The sequence below is a fragment of the Mesoplodon bidens genome (assembly GCF_964165515.1).
Source record: "Mesoplodon bidens genome assembly, chromosome: 3".
In the NCBI taxonomy this organism is placed as follows: domain Eukaryota; kingdom Metazoa; phylum Chordata; class Mammalia; order Artiodactyla; family Ziphiidae; genus Mesoplodon; species Mesoplodon bidens.
Genome location: NC_138178.1, coordinates 84,330,728 through 84,349,058, shown reverse-complemented (window position 1 = coordinate 84,349,058; position 18,331 = coordinate 84,330,728). Strand labels below are relative to the sequence as shown.

At 39.0% G+C, this 18,331-nt stretch overlaps 1 pseudogene across 1 annotated transcript in view; it reads left to right on the top strand.

The window, feature by feature from the left end:
* Window positions 1–3,726: 3,726 nt before the first annotated feature.
* Window positions 3,727–18,331, top strand: part of LOC308614831 (ankyrin repeat domain-containing protein 26-like) — a 136,214-nt pseudogene continuing 121,609 nt past the window's right edge. The window contains exons 1-4 of the transcript XR_014017872.1: window positions 3,727–4,097; window positions 12,238–12,352; window positions 12,515–12,688; window positions 14,926–15,032. The product of XR_014017872.1 is annotated as an ankyrin repeat domain-containing protein 26-like (transcript). The remainder of the gene's footprint in view (window positions 4,098–12,237; window positions 12,353–12,514; window positions 12,689–14,925; window positions 15,033–18,331) is intronic.

Genomic DNA, 18,331 nt, shown 5'->3' with positions numbered 1-18,331 from the left:
GTTCTCTTTGTTTCCCTCTATCTCCACTTCTTCCATTCTTCCTAGCTCCCTCCCTCCATAATTTTCTATGGCCACTTAACATATTACCACAAATTTCGTGGCTTAAAACCACACATATTTATAGTATAGTTCTGGAGGTCAGAGGTCTGAAATGATTCTCACTGAGCTAACATCAAGGCTGCATTCCTTTCTGGAGGTTCTAGAGGACAATTAGTTTTCTTGTCTTTTCCGACTTGTAGAGGCCACCTGTATTCCTTGCCTTGTGGCCCCTTCCATCTTCAAAGCCAGCAATGACCTGTCGAGTCTTTCTCACATCATTCTGACACTCCTGCCTCCTCCTTCCACATATGAAGGACCCTTGTGATTACACTGGATCCACCTGAATTTGTTAAGGCATCCATAACATGTTTTTCATCATAAAACAGGTATTACTCTGACATTATTAATTCCATTAACATATGTTAAATAAATATTAAATAAATAATTATGAAATGAATATGCAGGAAACCACCAGGGCATTATTTGAGTCTTAGATAGGCATGGGAGCTCTAAGCAACAACTTTACTTAAAAACAATTTATTTATTTATTTGGCTGTGCCAGGTCTTAGTTGGCAGCACTCGGGCTCTTTTAGTTGCAGCATGTGGCATCTAGTTCCCTGACCAGGGATCGAACCTGGGCCCCTGGCACTGGGAGCGTGAAATCTTAACCCCTGGACCACCAGGGAAGTCCCCAAGCAACAACTTTCTAGAGGGCATCTGTTTGCAAAGAAATCTGGGAATCTTAGCTTTCAAGTGCTTGGGGATCCAGGTAGCATTTGACAAGGACATACAGAAGTTCAGAGTTGGCCTAGCATATACTCCTTGAGTATCCCTGGTCTATACAGAAACACTAGAGTCAACCAAATCTTGACAACCTACCTGGAGTCCTGGTGTGTGGTTCTTATCTCCCTACAGCCTGGTAGTGTCTTTGACCCTCATTCCAGGCTGCATCAGCAAGTGTCAGAGTCTTCTTCAGATGTCACAATGGGAGCCTTTACCGGTCTCATAGGTCACACTGGGGAGTACTGCGGAGACAAATAGAGGACAAAAGATTATTCTCTGGTTGGGCTATTATAGGAAGAAAATTGTGGGTGATCAGAGTTGAAACCAGTCACACACATCAAAACCATTTGGTGCAGCTAAGCTGGATAGACCTGAGAAATGTTTTTTTGTTTGTTTTTTGTTTTGTTTTTGTTCATTGCTCTTTCACCAGTGAAGACACTGTCCTGGAACCAGCTATCACTTCAACAGGGACCCTGCCTCTCTCCAGAGTTTTTCGGCACAATTGCTTTCTTTCTTTCTTTCTTTTTATTTTTTTGGCTGTGTCGCGTTCCCCAACCAGGGATGGAACTCGTGCTTGCTGCAGTGGAAGCGAGGAGTCCTAACCTCTGGACCTCCAGGGAATTCCCCCAGCAGCAATTTCTGCTGAAGGTCTGGACACCTGACTTCTGAGTCACTAATTCCAAGCAATTTGTTGTCAAATCATTCAACCTACAAAGCACAAAATGGCATTAAACGGCCTCTGAAGAATAAGTACCTAAATTAATATCTACGCATTTGTCTTGCTGTAAAATATGGCTGCCAAACTTTCAAATTTTGCTGGTGCATCTTGTGCAATGGTGGTATCTGTTACTTTTTAATTTGGTTAATCAAAATTCTTAAAATCATTAACATGATTTTGATCTTGAAATCATCAACAAATGTAATAGGAACCTGCTTGAGTTTTGGGATAGCTGGTTTTGTATTAACTGTTGTTGTGAGCCTGCTTCTGCTTCTGTCTGTTTCACCCACAATACCAGGTTTGGTTTAATTGTATTGTAACTGTATAATTACAGTAATTGTATAATTACTGGATCAAGTACCACATTAAAAGGAGTTTCTGTATACAGTCGCCTGTTTCTACCAGTATGGAGTATGGAGTCAACCTATTTTGCTTTATTCCTAAGAAATGGAATAAAGATGGAAACACAAATTGCAGATAGAGAAAGATGGAAGCAAGGGAAAAGATTATTTAAAGTTTGGGAAATTTTAAAGATATGGGACAAGGATAAAGCATAAGAGGTTTCATAACAATGGAGATGATAAGATTCCATAAGGTCACTATGATGATTAGATTTAGGAGTGGGAAACAGATTTGGGTGGATAAAGCAAAGGAGCAAAGAGACTATTAAGAGGAAACACGAAAGTTAGATGTACCTATTAGTTAGCTAATTACTGAAAAATTTGGCTAATAGAATTTTAGGGAAATTTAGCTATATTGATTTTTTAAATTTGTAGCAACGATCTTATACTTCAATAAAAAACAGAGTACTTGTTTGCATTCTACTTGATTTTTTTCACCTGCATACTATTCTTCAATATTCTTCAATCTATACCAACCAGTTTGTGCCTTCCTTAAGTACTGCCAGAAACTATCAACTCTTTCTCCTGTTACAAAATTATAGCTTAAAAAAGTTCTTCACTCTTGTTGTCAAACGAATACACAGATATCAAACAATAATCGTTTACAAATTATAATGAAAGAATAATATACCATTACAAAAAAAAAAGCGCCCAGATACAGATATATCAAGAAGTGTACAGGATTTACATAATGAAAAAAGCTACCAAAGGCTAATGAAGGACATAAAATAAGACAAATTGAGAGACATAACATGTACCTGGATACACTGATACAAGAGACTGATTCTCAGTTAAAATTCTCTTCACCTAATTACAATCAAAATCTCACTAAGATCTCTCTTTAGCTTGGCATAGTGATTAAAAATTCATCTCAAATAATGTAGAGGTAAACATTTCCAAGAGAATACTGAAAAGGAAGACTAAGGAGGGAAACCTTGGACCTGTAATAGATATTTCTATTTTACACACTACTGACGCTAGAAGAAGCAGACCAGAATGGAAAACCCAGAAACAGAAAAAACATCCGAGAATTAAATGTAAGATTAAGGGGTAAACTAGGTGAGGAAAGATGGATTGTTTGGGACAAGTGGATAACCATTTTTTTAAAAGTTCTCATATGTTACACCATGCTCCAAAATAAATCTTGAATTTAGAGACTTAATTAGGGGAAAATAAAAGCAAAAACTAAAATATAGGTGAAGAAAATGTGCAGACGGAACGCTGGGCCACAGGGGAGGGTCAGGAGGCACGCGGAAACGCGTCTTCATTTCATCTGGAGAAACTGCGTTGGTTTCTCCTAAGTTTGCACTTGATGACACCTGTCGCCACAGTCTCTGGAACCATGAAAACAGCTTTCTGTAGTTCCATCTGTTAAATTCCATGGAGAAAGCCTGGGGCCCAGAGGGATGTGGAAAGGAATAAACTGAGGGATAAGGAGATTTACAGAGTATTTTTAGGGGAGCTCTCTGGGGGACGAGACCTTCTGCATCCTGAAGCTCCACGCCACTCTAGCCCCAGTCGCATGCGAAGACGACTCTCTCACAGGGGAGATTCTAAAATTTGCAAATGTCCAGAAACGCCCAGCCAGCTCGCACCACCGTTGGAAAACAACCCAGCGCGTCCCACAAACAGTCGCAGAGATTTGTGACGTTCGGGCCTCGCACATGCGCACTGGGCACTCCTGCGCTCCGTGCCTCTGTGCGCAAGCGCAGTGACGCCGTCTTACAAGGCGCGCGCGCGCACTGTGTTTAGCTGTATCGCTTGGCTACGGTTATTCTGGGCTGAAAGCTGAGACACCGCGGAGCTTCCCAGCTGGGATGTTGTGGCTAGACCGCGTAGGCTTATCTGTACCGCTAGTGTTAGGCTCAGGAGACTGTGAGAAGCCGAGGGGGAGGGGAGGTGTGTCTGAAGCGTGTAGGCTCTGCGATGAAGAAGATTTTTGGCTTCGGAAGTAAGAAGGGCGAGTCGCCCTTCGGCTCCTCCACCAGCCCGCGGAGAGAGAGCGGTAATCGGGTCAACGCCCGGCCCGAGTACCACATCCGACGCAAGGATCTCGGGAAGGTCCACAAAGCTGCCAGCGTGGGCAACGTAGCCAAAGTGCAGCAGATTCTGTTGCTTGGGAAGAATGGCTTGAACGACAGGGACAAGATGAACAGGTAACCGGGGCGGGCGGGAGGAGGCGGGGCGGGCCTGGGTGGGGCCCCTGCTGTCAGTTTCCCCTCCGAGGCTCGTGGACACCTACGTGGGGTCCCGCGCCCCGCAGACTTTATAGGCAGCAAAAGCCTTAGCTGGTTTCGGGCCCGCTCATGATTCCCCTTATAGAGCACTTTACTGACAGTTTTAAAGTCATTTGGCTGAATGTCAGTAATCACAGAAACGAAATTAAACATGAACAGCATCTTATTTTTAATGTACACATTTTTATACCGTAATGTTATATGTTACAGAGAAGTGCATAATGAGGAAAATAATTCTCATGACAGATCAACTTCTGGACTAAAAGTTCTTCAGATACAATCCCGTATCTTTAAAAAAATAATTTATTTATTGCTGTGTTGGGTCTTCATTGCCGTGCACGGGCTTCTCATTGTGGTGGCTTCTCTTGTTGTGGAGCACGGGCTCTAGGCGCGCGAGCTCAGTTAGTTGTGGAACGTGGGCTCAGTAGATGTGGAACGTGGGCTAGGTAGTTGTGGCTTGCCGGCTCTAGAGCGCAGGCTCAGTAGTTGTGGCCCATGGGCTTAGTGTCTCTGCAGCATGTGGGATCTTCCTGGACCAGGGCTCGAACCCGTGTCCCCTGCATTAGCAGACGGATTCTTTTTTTTTTAAATTTATTTATTTTAATTTATTTATTTTTGGCTGTGCTGGGTCTTCACTGCTGCACGTGGGCTTTCTCTAGTTGCAGCGAGTGGGGGCTACTGTTCGTTGCAGTGCGTGGGCTTCTCATTGGGGTGGCTTCTGTTGTTGTGGAGCACGGGCTGTAGGTGCGCAGGCTTCAGTAGTTGTGGCATGCGGGCTCCGTAGTTGTGGTTTGCGGGCTCTAGAGCGCAGGCTCAGTAGTTGTGGCACACGGGCTTAGTTGCTCCACAATATGTGGGATCTTCCCCGACCAGGGCTCAAACCTGTGTCCCCTGCATTGGCAGGCGGATTCTTAACCTCCGTGCCCCCAGGGAAGCCTGCAGTATCCGTTTTATATCAGTGTACACCTATGTATATATGTTCTCTACTGAAGGACCTTAGAAGACAGCTTTGAAGTGGGAAGATGGCTGTGTCCTTGAATAGGAAGACTCATTTTCTTAAAATGTATGGTCTTCCCATATTTAAACCAAATAGGCATATGGTGGTTTAAAAATTTTTGAGTTACACATGCTTTCTTTATTTGTTGTGATGAAATTAAAAGTTTTATGTAGTAGACAAAAATTTGCCCTTCTAGATATCAAAATGTGCTGTAAGTTCCCACAAATTATTCATTTACTAACAACTGAAAAGACAGATAAGTGAATGGAACAGAATAGAAAATGCCCAAACACCCAAATATATGTAAGACTTTAGAACTTGAACTGATGACATTTCATATTAGAAGGAAAAAATAGTTTGGAAATGGTGCAGGAGTAAACTGCTAACTATTTAGAGAAAAGTAACTAGACCTTTATCTCACAAAAATAAGTTTCAGATGGAGTACAGATCAAAAATTTTAAATATACAAAGTGAGAAAATGACCAGAAGAAAACAAAATTCCTATTTATACATTTTTTTGTGTGCTGACAAAGACCTTCCTAAGAATGACTTCAAAAGCAAGAATTCTGGAGGTTGATTTAACAACATTAAAAAATTAAAACCCTCTGTAGATCAGAAAAGAAGATTAACAAAATAAAAGACAATGAGCTTTTAAAATATGTCAACGTATTTGTATCAGGCAAGAAAACATATCTTCACTTTACAGAGAATTCTTTGAAATCAGTAAGGGGAAAAAAACTCTAATTTGAAATTGAGCAACGTACTTTTTTGCATATCCATAAGCGACCAATGGATATAGGAAAAAAATTTAGCATTTCTGGTAAGAAAAGGAATTTAAGTTAAAGAGGAATGAAAAACCATTTTCCCTTCACAAAGTTTGTGAAGATGAAGAGCAGTGGTACTTATACTGCTGTTTAAAGTCTGAGTTGCTTTTGACTTTTCAAATAGGCAATTTGGTGATAAGTACCACATTTAAAAAATGTGTATTCCCTTTACACATCAATTCTTTTTATACAAATTAGAGGTAAATAATTAGAGATAAATTAGAGGTAGGTAACATACAATTTGTTGTTTTCAACACTGCTTAAAATAGCAATGTATTAAGACAAACTCAAAAGATTTTATAAATAAATTACAGTGTTTCTGGTATGGTATGTTATGTGACCATTGAAGGTGGCATAGATAACAGATGTATGTTGACCTGCAGAGATGTACTTTGGTAGAATATTGAGAAAAAAAATCAATTTCATTATATATAAACACAAGAAGACTATGGTCTTATCTTAGACAAAAATATGTACAAAATATGATAATTTTTGTTATTTCTGAGCACTTGTATTATAAGTGAAGCTTTCTTTTCCTTTTAAAAATATCTGTGATTTCTACAGTGAACATGTACAAAAATTCTAGTAAATGTTTAGTATTAGTGAAATAATCCTGGGAGAGACCAGGAATATGAATCTTGTACAGATAAAAATAATTTCTCACTTTCTATTTTTTTTGGAAGTTTTTCAAGGATTGATATCTTCTGACAACTTTTAACCTCCTCAGAAGTAAAGGGAATCTTTTTATCCATGCCTGTACATTTTACTAGGTATATATTTCGCTATATACACGTTTTTGATTTTGTGTAGCTTTATTACCTATAATATATAAATGATTATAGATTAATCATTTTACTTCATTGAAGTCTTATGAAAATAAAAAATAGTTAATGTAAGTGGTGATTATTACTATTGAAAAAGTTTATTAGAGTTTTAGTTGTGTCCTTATGAGAATACAAAATCAAACATACAAATGTAAATGATTATTACTATTGCAAAAGTATTGCTTTACTTCCCAAAAGTTTTCTTTAAAAATATCGAACTCTCCAAAGTAACAACTGACATCAGAAATACAAAGAATCATGAGAGATTACTACAAGCAACTATATGCCAATAAAATGGACAACCTGGAAGAAATGGACAAATTCTTAGAAAAGCACAACCTTCCAAGATTTAACCAGGAAGAAATAGAAAATATAAACAGACCAATCACAAGCACTGAAATTGAAACTGTGATTAAAAGTCTTCCAACAGGGCTTCCCTGGTGGCGCAGTGGTTGAGATTCCACCTGCCGATGCAGGGGACACGGGTTCGTGCCCCGGTCCAGGAAGATCCCACATGCCACGGAGCAGCTAAGCCCGTGAGCCATGACCACTGAGCCTGCACGTCCGGAGCCTGTGCTCCACAACGGGAGAGGCCACAGCAGTGAGAGGTCCGTGTACCACTAAAAAAAACAAAAAAAAAATCTTCCAACAAGTAAAAGCCCAGGACCAGATGGCTTCACAGGTGAATTCCATCAAACATTTACAGCAGAGATAACACCTGTCCTTCTCAAACTCTTCCAAAATATAGCAGAGGGGGGAACACTCCCAAACTCATTCTACAAGGCCACCATCACCCTGATACCAAAACTAGACAAAGGTGTAACAAAAAACAAAAACTGCAGACCAATATCACTGATGAACGTAGATGCAAACATTCTCAAAAAAACCCTCACAAACAGAATCCAACAGCACATTAAAAGTGATACACCACGATCAAGTGGGGTTTATCCCAGGAATGCAAGGATTCTTCAGTATACACCAATCAATGTGATGCACCACATTAACAAACTGAAGAATAAAAACCATATGATGATCTCAGTAGATGAATTTTTGACAAAATTCAACACCTGTTTATGATAAAAACTCTCCAGAAAGTAGGCATAGAGGGAACTTACCTCAAAATAATAAAGGGCATATATGACAAACCCACAGCCAACATTGTTCTCAATGGTGAAAAACTTAAACCATTTCGTCTAAAATCAGGAACAAGACAAGGTTGCCCACTCTCACCAGTGTTATTCAACATAGTTTTGGAAGTTTTAGCCACAGCAATCAGAGAAGAAAAAGAAATAAAAGGAATCCAAATCAGAAAAGAAGAATTAAAGCTGTCACTATTTGCAGATGACATGATACTATACATAGAGAATCCTGAAGATGCTACCAGAAAACTACTGGAGCTAATCAATGAGTTTGGTAAAGTAGCAGGATACAAAATTAATGTACAGAAATCTCTTGCATTCCTAAACACTAATGATGAAAAATCTGAAAGAGAAATTAAGGAAACACTTCCATTTACCATTGCAACAAAAAGAATAAAATACCTAGGAATAAACCTACCTAAGGAGACAAAAGACCTGTATGCAGAAAACTATAAGACACTGATGAAAGAAATTAAAGATGACACAAACAGATGGAGAGAGATACCATGTTCTTGGATTGGAAGAATCAACATTGTGAAAATGACTATACTACCCAAAGCAAACTACAGTTTCAATGCAATCCCTATCAAACTACCAATGGCATTTTTCACAGAACTAGAACAAAAAATTTCACCATTTCTATGGAAACACAAAAGATCCCGAATAGCCAAAGCAATCTTGAGAAAGAAAAATGGAGCTGGAGGAATCAGGCTCCCTGACTTCAGACTATACTACAAAGCTACAGTAATCAAGACAGTATGGTACTGGTGCAAAAATAGAAATATAGACCACTGGAACAGGATAGAAGGCCCAGAGATAAACCCACGCACATATGGTCACCTTATCTTTGATAAAGGAGGCAAGAATATACAATGGAGAAAAGACAGCCTCTTCAGTAAGTGGTGTTGGGGAAACTGGACAGCTACATGTAAAAGAATGAAATTAGAGGAATGAAATTCCTCTAGAACTCTTAGAGGAAAACATAGGCAGAACACTCTATGACATCAATCACAGCAAGATCCTTTTTGACCCACCTCCTAGAGAAATGGAAATAAAAACAAAAATAAACAAATGGGACCTGATGAAACTTAAAAGCTTTTGCACAGCAAAGGAAACCATAAAATAGATGAAAAGACAATCCTCAGAATGGGAGAAAATATTTGCAAATGAAGCAACTGACAAAGGATTAATCTCCAAAATATACAAGCAGCTCATGCAGCTCAATATCAAAAAGACAAATAACCCAATCCAAAAATGGGCAGAAGACCTAAAAAGCCATTTCTCCAAAGAAGATATACAGATTGCCAACAAACACATGAAAAGATGCTCAACATCACTAATCATTAGAGAAACGCAAATCAAAACTGCAGTGAGATATCACCTCACACTGGTCAGAATGGCCATCATCAAAAATCTACAAACAATAAATGCTGGAGAGGGTATGGGGAAAAGGGAACCCTTCTGCACTGTTGGTGGGAATGTAAATTGATACAGCCACTATGGAGAACAATATGGAGGTTCCTTAAAAAACTAAAAATAGAGCTACCATACAATCCAGCAATCCCACTTCTGGGCATATACCCTGAGAAAACCATAATTCAAAAAGAGTCACGCACCACAATGTTCATTGCAGCACTATTTACAATAGCCAGGACATGGAAGCAACCTAAGTGTCCATCGACAGATGAATGGATAAAGAAGATGTGGCACATATATACAATGGAATATTACTCAGCCATAAAAAGAAATGAAATTGAGTTATTTGTAGTGAGGTGGATGGACCTAGAGTCTGTCATACAGAGTGAAGTAAGTCAGAAAGAGAAAAACAAATACCATGTTCTAACACATAGATATGGAATCTAAAAAAAAAAAGAAAAAGGTTCTGATGAACCTAGGAGCAGGACAGGAGTAAAGACACAGACATAGAGAATGAACTTGAGAACACGAGGAAAGGGGAAGATTAGGCTGGGACGAAGTGAGAGAGTAGCAGTGACATATATACAGTACTAAATGTAAAATAGATAGCTAGTGGGAAGCAGCTGCATCGCCTGGGAGATCAGCTCGGTGCTTTGTGACCACCTAGAGGGGTGGGATAGGGAGGGTGGGAGGGAATGCAAGAGGGAGGGGATATGGGGATATAGGTATACATATAGCTGCTTCACTTCATTATACAGCAGAAACTAATAAATCATTGTAAAGCAATTGTACTCCAATAAAGATGTTAAAAAAATTATTGAACTCTCCTGTTATGTTTATCCATTGTTTAATCCATTTATTCATCAAATATAACTTGAATACCTATTATGTAGCACGTGTTTTCTACTCAGGACCCTGCATCTGTCTCTCAGAACCCTTTCATGCTTAAAAACTTCATGTTGCCCCCTGAGCAAGATGAGAAATTTAAAATTGAAGTATTAAGGCTTCGTCTCAATTGAAGCTTTGCTCCCTTCTTTCAAACAGAAGCATTTCTGAAGGTAGGAAATTGTAAAAGGTAACCTTTACTTGTCCTTTTGAACATTTATAATGGTATTAAATACTAATATTGATCATTGGAAATGTCTGATTTCACACAATCTATAAATGTAAATATTGAATAAAATGAGCCATCCCTATTCATTTGAATCCTGAATTTCCTTTGGCTTAAAGCTTCCTGAAAATCAGAGTTAGAATTTCTTTTTTAAAAAATTCTTGTTTTGTTTGTTATTTTAGTTCTCTTTCCCCATGCTGCTTTTATTGTATTATTTTATTTTATTATTTATTTTATCATTTTTAAAATTGAAGTATAGGTGATTTACAGTATTGCTCATCATGCCTTTAAGAACTAAAAGTTATTTAAGTGCCAACCGTGTGACTAGAACTGCAGTAGACCTGTTATATAGATCATTATTTCATTTAATGTAAGGAACCATGAATTGCATGATGCCCCACTATTTTATATATTAATAAGAAATTTTTAAAAATGTTGCCAACTTGCAGATATAGAGAACAAACTAGTGGTTACCAGTGGGGAGAGGAAAGGGAGGAGGGGCAAGATAGGGGTAGGGAATTAAGAGGTAAAAACTATTAGGTATAAAATAAGCTACAAGGATATATCGTACAACATGGGGAATATAGCCAATATTTTATAATAACTATAAATGGAATATATAACCTTTAAAAATTGTGAATCACTATGTTGTACCCCTATAATACATAATTTTTATTTTTATTTTTTATTTTTGGCTGTGTTGGTTCTTCGTTGCTGCGCGCAGGCTTTCTCTAGTTGTGGCGAGCGGGGGCTACTCTTCCTTGCGGTGTGCAGGCTTCTCATTGTGGTGGCTTCTCTTGTTGTGGAGCACGGGCTCTAGGCGTGTGGGCTCAGTAGTTGTGGCTCGCGGGTCCTAGAGCGCAGGCTTAGTAGTTGTGGTGCACGGGCTTAGTTGCTTTGTGGCACGTGGGACCTTCTGGGATCGGGGCTTGAACCTGTGTCCCCTGCATTGACAAGTGGATTCTTCACCACTGAGCCACCAGGGAAGTTCCATAATTTATAATATTATACATCACCTATACTTAAATTTAAAAAAATGGCAACTTTAGGCACAGAGACGTTATGATAATTAGACCAACAGGAAAAATGAGAACTGAACAAACAAAAAATGCTACCAATTATAGTTGTAAGACATCGTGAATTATAAATTTCATTCCAATGTCAGAGATGTTAAAATGTGAGAAAGTGAGCATATTAGAATCATTGAAGTACAGTGTTCTCTCTAGTCCTCAAGACATATCTTCAAAAGAGGTATAATATCCTTTTACTTAATTGAAATGTTGCCCTTGTAAAATAGTAATAGTAATAATTATGATAATATTACCTAATAATTATTGAGCTGTTATCTGTGCGAGGAACTCTTCTAAACCCTTTGCACGGGTTCTCATTTAAGCATCACAGTGGTGTCCTGTGAGGTAACTACTGCTCTATCCCCATTTTGTTGATGAGGAAATTGAGGCACAGAAAGGCTAAGTGACAGCTAATAAGTGACACAGTTAAAGTCAAATTCAAACCCAAGTTGAGCTGAATCTCAAGGTCATGCTTTTTCTATTCAAGCAGGTTGTTCTTTCGTTAATGTGGAGAGTAAGAAGAGCTAATATATATTGTTCTTTCTCCAGAAGAAAACTAAATATTTGTTTTCAAGGGATAGGAATAGCATGCTATTGAATGTTTTCAATTACATGAACAATTGTATGTTTTGAAATAGTGCACTACTAATTTCCTAAAAACTCCTCTCGGTTTCGTAGGACTGCTCTCCATTTGGCCTGTGCCAATGGCCATCCGGCAGTGGTAACTCTCCTAGTGGAGAGAAAATGCCAGCTTAACCTCTGTGACAACGAAAACAGGACAGCGCTGATGAAGGTACATAGTAGCCAACCATGTCAACGTGAGATGGATTTGATTTAACTACTTAGAATAAAAATGGATTTATCTCATTTAAATATAACGAATTGGTGAAACTTCTGGAATGTTTACTTTGAATTCCTAGAATTTACAGTCTGTTTCTTGGCATAACACTTATAGGCCATACAATGCCAGGAAGAGGAGTGTGCAACTATTCTGCTGGAACATGGTGCCGACCCAAATGTCATGGACGTCAGTGGCAACACTGCTCTCCACTATGCTGCCCTTTATCAGAATATATCACTCGCAGCAAAGCTGCTTTCACATGACGCCAACATTGAAGCAAGCAACAAGGTATAGCTCAACTATATTTACAAAATATTTGCCATACATGGTTGTTTTTTTGTTTGTTTTAGCTGCAGATGTTTTATCTATAATATGTACACTGAATACCACCCATCAGGCCCTGTTACCATGGAAACAACTCCAAAGCCAAGTCACGGGCTGGAGAAAGGTGGTGCTCACAGAAAGAGCACAATTCTGTCTCCCAGCCACCCTTCTACCCCAGAAGGAAAATCTTCCCATTAGGATATGCCTGGGAGTGGCATCGAGATTCTGATACAGCCCTTGGTTAAGAACAATGGAATGGATGAGTGTGATTTATAAATTCACAGATCTCAAAAATAAGAAATCTCTAGAAGAGTTGGAGTTGGATAGATGCTACTTCCATCAACTCCCTCCTTTCCAACAATATTAGCCTGACTTTTATCTTTCTCTGCCTCTGTAATTGAGAAGGTAAAAGGGATATTATTGGCAATATCTATTGGCTTGAAGAATAACTCCTTTTTCCTTCCAACCACTAATCATTCACTGGCACTCAGAGAGTCTTTAGAAATTTGCTTATGGTGAGTCATTTAATAAGTAGAGTGTGACCCTTTGCGGATTTTGCACCTTTTGTTATCATCCAGGTCATTAGGTCAACAGATGTTTATCACAAACAGGGTTTTCCTGACTGCAGTAAGAGTAAAGCATGAGCCTTCTTTTGGTGAAAGCTGCATGACAGAGTCTTGCAGTGTGTCTGTTAGGTTCACTGGTCCCTGGCATAAGCAAGATGATAGTTTTAAACATCAAAACCCATGAAGTTAGTAACAGTACAGATAGGAATTGTTTTAATAATTTAGTTTCAGCAGTCTTATGAACTAATTATCCATTTGGTTAACATCAGGGAGAATTATAGAAATAGATTGTAGTTTTAACAGGCATTGGAAACATTCTTGAAGTGGGTATTATGAATCTTAATAGCAATTTTTATTACACGTTGGGACCCACTTTGTTTTGTAAAACACATGATACTAAAGAAAGGAAAGTTTTTTTGTTTTTTTTGCGGTACGCCGGCCTCTCACTGTTGTGGCCTCTCCTGTTGTGGAGCACAGGCTCCGGACATGCAGGCTCAGCGGCCATGGCCCACGGTCCCAGCCGCTCCGCGGCATGTGGCATCTTCCCAGACAGGGGCACGAACCCATGTCCCCTGCATCGGCAGGCAGACTCTCAACCACTGCGCCACCAGGGAAGCCCTAAAGAAAGGAAAGGTTTTACATGCAAATATTTGCTTTATACCCACCCGTTTGGAAACACTCACAGCAAACATAAAAACACAAGTGGGCTATAGACTAAACTTGGCCCCTGGATGTGTTTAGCTTTCCTCCACAAATTGAGTCAGCATTTAAAATTTAGGAGACTCATGCAGAAATCTGCATTTCAGGCTTCTCTTAAGGAATCCAATCTGGTCCCCCTTGAGCCCATGCTACTGTTTGGTCTGCCGTGCAAAGGGTGCCCCTTGTGTATGGGGCGCGTTCTCCAGTTTGCTGGCCTCACCTGGGTTCTTCACTTACTTGGGTCACCTACTTTGCCTCCATAAGCATCTGTGTTTCCAATTCCTGTATTACAGTTTATTTTGATAAATATTTCTAGATTTTAAAACAGTCATTAATTTCTAATCTATTTCATATTTTAAAAGAATCTCTTAAGAATGGGATAGAATTTTTCAAGTTAGAATTTATAAGTTGGTTTTTTAAAAAAACTCTCTTTCTTTACATGTTCATGTGAGAATCATACTCCCATTGGACTGTCTGTAAACCTTATGAGGTTAATTGGTTATCATTGGATAGGTTATGCATGTTGCAGACAGTATTATATCTTTCTCCTCAGCATTGTTCCTAAAATATGCAGTTGATTTAATAGTTAAATGATTATCTCTGGAGGAGTGTTTAGAGTGTATAGACTAGTATAGAGCAATAAAATAACTACAATATACCTGATAAATACTGTGATAGAAGCAAAGATCCTTGGAACCGGTAAATGTTGGAAGTGAGTTTTAGAGAATGACTTTGCAGTTAATCATGTGAAGAAGTGAGGAGGAGCATTTTAAAGAGAAGGAAGCAGCACAGGGTGGGTAAGAAGGAAGGGGCTCCTTTTTATTTACTTTCTATATTAGATGTTTAAGTTCAGAGAATCTATTATAAGTTTTAAAATTCAGTTTAGAAATATGTAACTTTGTACATTCTATATAAAGTGTTTCTTCTGTTTTACAGGAGGGCTTCACACCACTTTTACTTGCTGTAAGTGAAAACAAGCAGCAAATGGTGGAATTTTTAGTAAAGAAAGAAGCAAATATACATGTAGTTGATAAGATGAAAAGGTACAGTAGTTTGTTCTTTTTCTTTTTAAAAACCTTAGTGCTGTTCTAGAGTGGTGACAGAAAGATTGAATTAGTAAGAAGAGATTAATGTATAATCAACACATCATCAGGTCGAAAAGCAATTATTCTGACTGTGTATCATGAAAAATAATATAGCAGGATTCATATTCCTTTATAATATTGACTGATGTCATTTGCCACCTGATTTTTTTCTTTTTTTTGGTCATACGATCTTATAATAGCTAAGGGGTTTCATATTAGTTTTATTAGCTTTATAAAGTATGGATTCTACTTTTTAATTTACCTTATGACACAGTATTGACTTTCTTAATTCTTTAATAATAATTTTTTAACCTCTACTTTGTATATATTTTTCCTTAAAAGATGCATGTCTTTGGGATGACTCTTTGCTTTAAATTACTTTCTTTGAAGAATACTGATGTTATTAGGTTATCACAAAGTGATTGTTAATCACTATTACCAGATACTGTGGGCTCATCAGTTTTTATCCTTTTTCATTTCTAGTACTTTTTTTTTTTTTTTTTTTTTTTTTTTTTTTTGTGGTACGCTGGCCTCTCACTGTTGTGGCCTCTCCCGTTGCGGAGCACAGGCTCCGGACGCGCAGGCTCAGCGGCCATGGCTCACGGGCCCAGCCGCTCTGCGGCATGTGGGATCTTCCCGGACCGGGGCAGGAACCCGTGTCCCCTGCATCGGCAGGCGGACTCTCCACCACTACGCCACCAGGGAAGCCCCATTTCTAGTACATTTTGATGTTCTTATTTTTAATTGGTGAAGGTAGAAGGAAGAAAGATAGCTTTAATTGGATAAACATTTCCTTCAATGAAGACAAGTCATAGGTAGGTGATAAAGAGGAAAATGATGGGCTTTAGATTCAGACTGGGTTTAATTCCTAGCTTTCCTACTTATTAGGTGTATGACCTTGGGAACGTTACTTATTATCAGCAAATATGTTTCCTGATATGAAAAGGAGAGTAGTATATCCTTCAAGGGTGGTTGTGTGGAAGAAAGATTACATATATAGTATTTCATTTAGTGCCTAGCACATGCTTATCAGCATCCTTAACTGCACCCATGACTGTTTTTATTTCATTATTATTAATATTATTGTTTTAAGCCTGCAAATAGCTTTTCCTTAACCTGACCTCTAGCTGATTTTGAAGTATAATATAACAGACTAAGGAAGAAATGGGGAATTCTTCCTTTATATACTCACCTGCTTCAGATAAGTGACCTCAGCATAGCTTCTTGTCCATCAAGGACTTTAAATTAGCAGTTTCTACTACATGCCATCCGAGTGGGACAGGAGGCTTCTTTTTTGTCCCTTCATTTTAGCCTTGGAGGTAATTTACAAAGATGAACACTTGAACGTGTAAATGGTCAGTTCTACATGGATTGGCAAGATATTAACTTGGTAAAGTATATTAAATTAGCTGTTAAGGTAAGTTAGCTAAAGTTCCTAAGGGTGAAATTATCTCTCTGTTATTTTAGAACAGCCCTCATACTTGCTGTAAACAATGATTCAACAAATATAGTCAGGCTGCTTCTTCAAGAAGGTATTGATGTCTTTTCTCAAGATTTCTATGGATGGACCGCAGACGAATATGCTCGTATTTATGGTTTTCATATGTAAGTGTTTACATTAAAATGCCAGTTATCACTAAACTGTGATTAAAAATAATTTAACTGTTACTTGTTATGTGACAGGTGAGAGTTCTAGTTTGGTGCAGGCAGTTTGGGAATGGTGGTGAGATGTTCCCTATCATCAGCTGGAACCCAGCCAAAAGGCCAGACGAGTTAGATGTAGCAGTGGGCACAGGGTTCTTTATCTCAGGACTTTAAGACTTTATATCCTTAAAGATCCTAACATTATCCATTTCATTCCAAGTGTAACCCCTATGCATGGGGTACAAGTAGTGTCACAGCTCTGATTTTTCTAACTTGTTATTTGGGTCTTGAAGTGTTTAGTTCAGCAGACTATCCTATATTTTCTCTTGGGGACTTACTTCTATACTCTCCCTCTTAAATTTTGCAAGAACCTAAGGGATTCCCTAAGATCAAAGAGACAGTCCTCTTCCATAATTCATCTGGAGGGGAAAAAAAAGGGCATTCTCATCATTCTGTTGCTTGCGTTGATTCTGTTGCTGCAGTGTTGCTACTAAAACTGGTCTTAGCAGGGTCTCCTTGGCAGCTGGATCTGGAGTCTGGATGTTGCTCTATAAAGACCTTTAATAATTTTAAAAGAAAAAAAGGAACCGGTCCTGCAGTCGGGTCACGATTGACCTTTGCTCCCAGGATGCCCTTGCTGATTCAGATTCCTCAGTTTTCATGGTGATGCACACTTAGACTTCAAAGTGACAACTTGTTTAGTTCTCATACATATGCCTGTAGCTCAGCCACTGTTCCAAAGCACCAGCACCCAGTTCTGGCACCTGGGCCTCCTAGCGTTAGCCACACACACCCTCCCTGACACACTCAAAAACCTTATGGAGAGCCCACATCTTAGCCTAGATCTTCACGATGAGTTACCCTTTGAGGCTCTTACTTGTCTTTTCTGCTAGCAGATGTCAATGGGAACCGTTTTAGGCTGTCAGAGAGGTTCAAATGCTCCTGCCGGGGGAGAGCAGACTTTCCTTTTTCCTTTGTTACCAGACCTGAACCTCAAGGCTGCTTTATATCCTGTGGGGCACTTTTTCTTAGGTTGTGGAAGGTCCCATATCATCCTCCTCAGAGTAGTGGGTGCCAGCTTGCCTGAGATTCCATAACTGAGGTTGGCCCCTCAAGTGATCTGTTTTCCATGATAATGAAAATCTTCTAAATGATTTACGTCTGCCTCAGCCTTCAAAGTATTTTCAGATTCTGCCTCATAAGGAACCCATTCACCAGAAATCCCTGAATCTCAAGTAGGTTAGTTGGCATTAGGAGAGGTAAGCCCCGTCCAGGACTTGTCAGCATCCATGGTAAAAGTAGGGTTATGTCTTCCAAGTGAACTGGAGATGAACATGGAGCTTAAGCATCCTTCTAAGAAAGATCTGCTGGTTCAGAGTTTGAGTAGGTAGAGAAGGAGTAGTAGTGGTCCAAGCCAGGTCTGGACTTCGATTAGTTTTCTACTCTTGGTGCGATTAGCTGCAATAATGGGGGGCAGTTATGTTATCTAATTTAATGAGGTCATATATTTATAAATAAATTCAGTTACAAATTATAGAATAGCTGAGAGTCCCTGAATTACAAACCACAAAGAAAGGACAGCTAATCACCCTGATTACTGACATTTTTCCTGA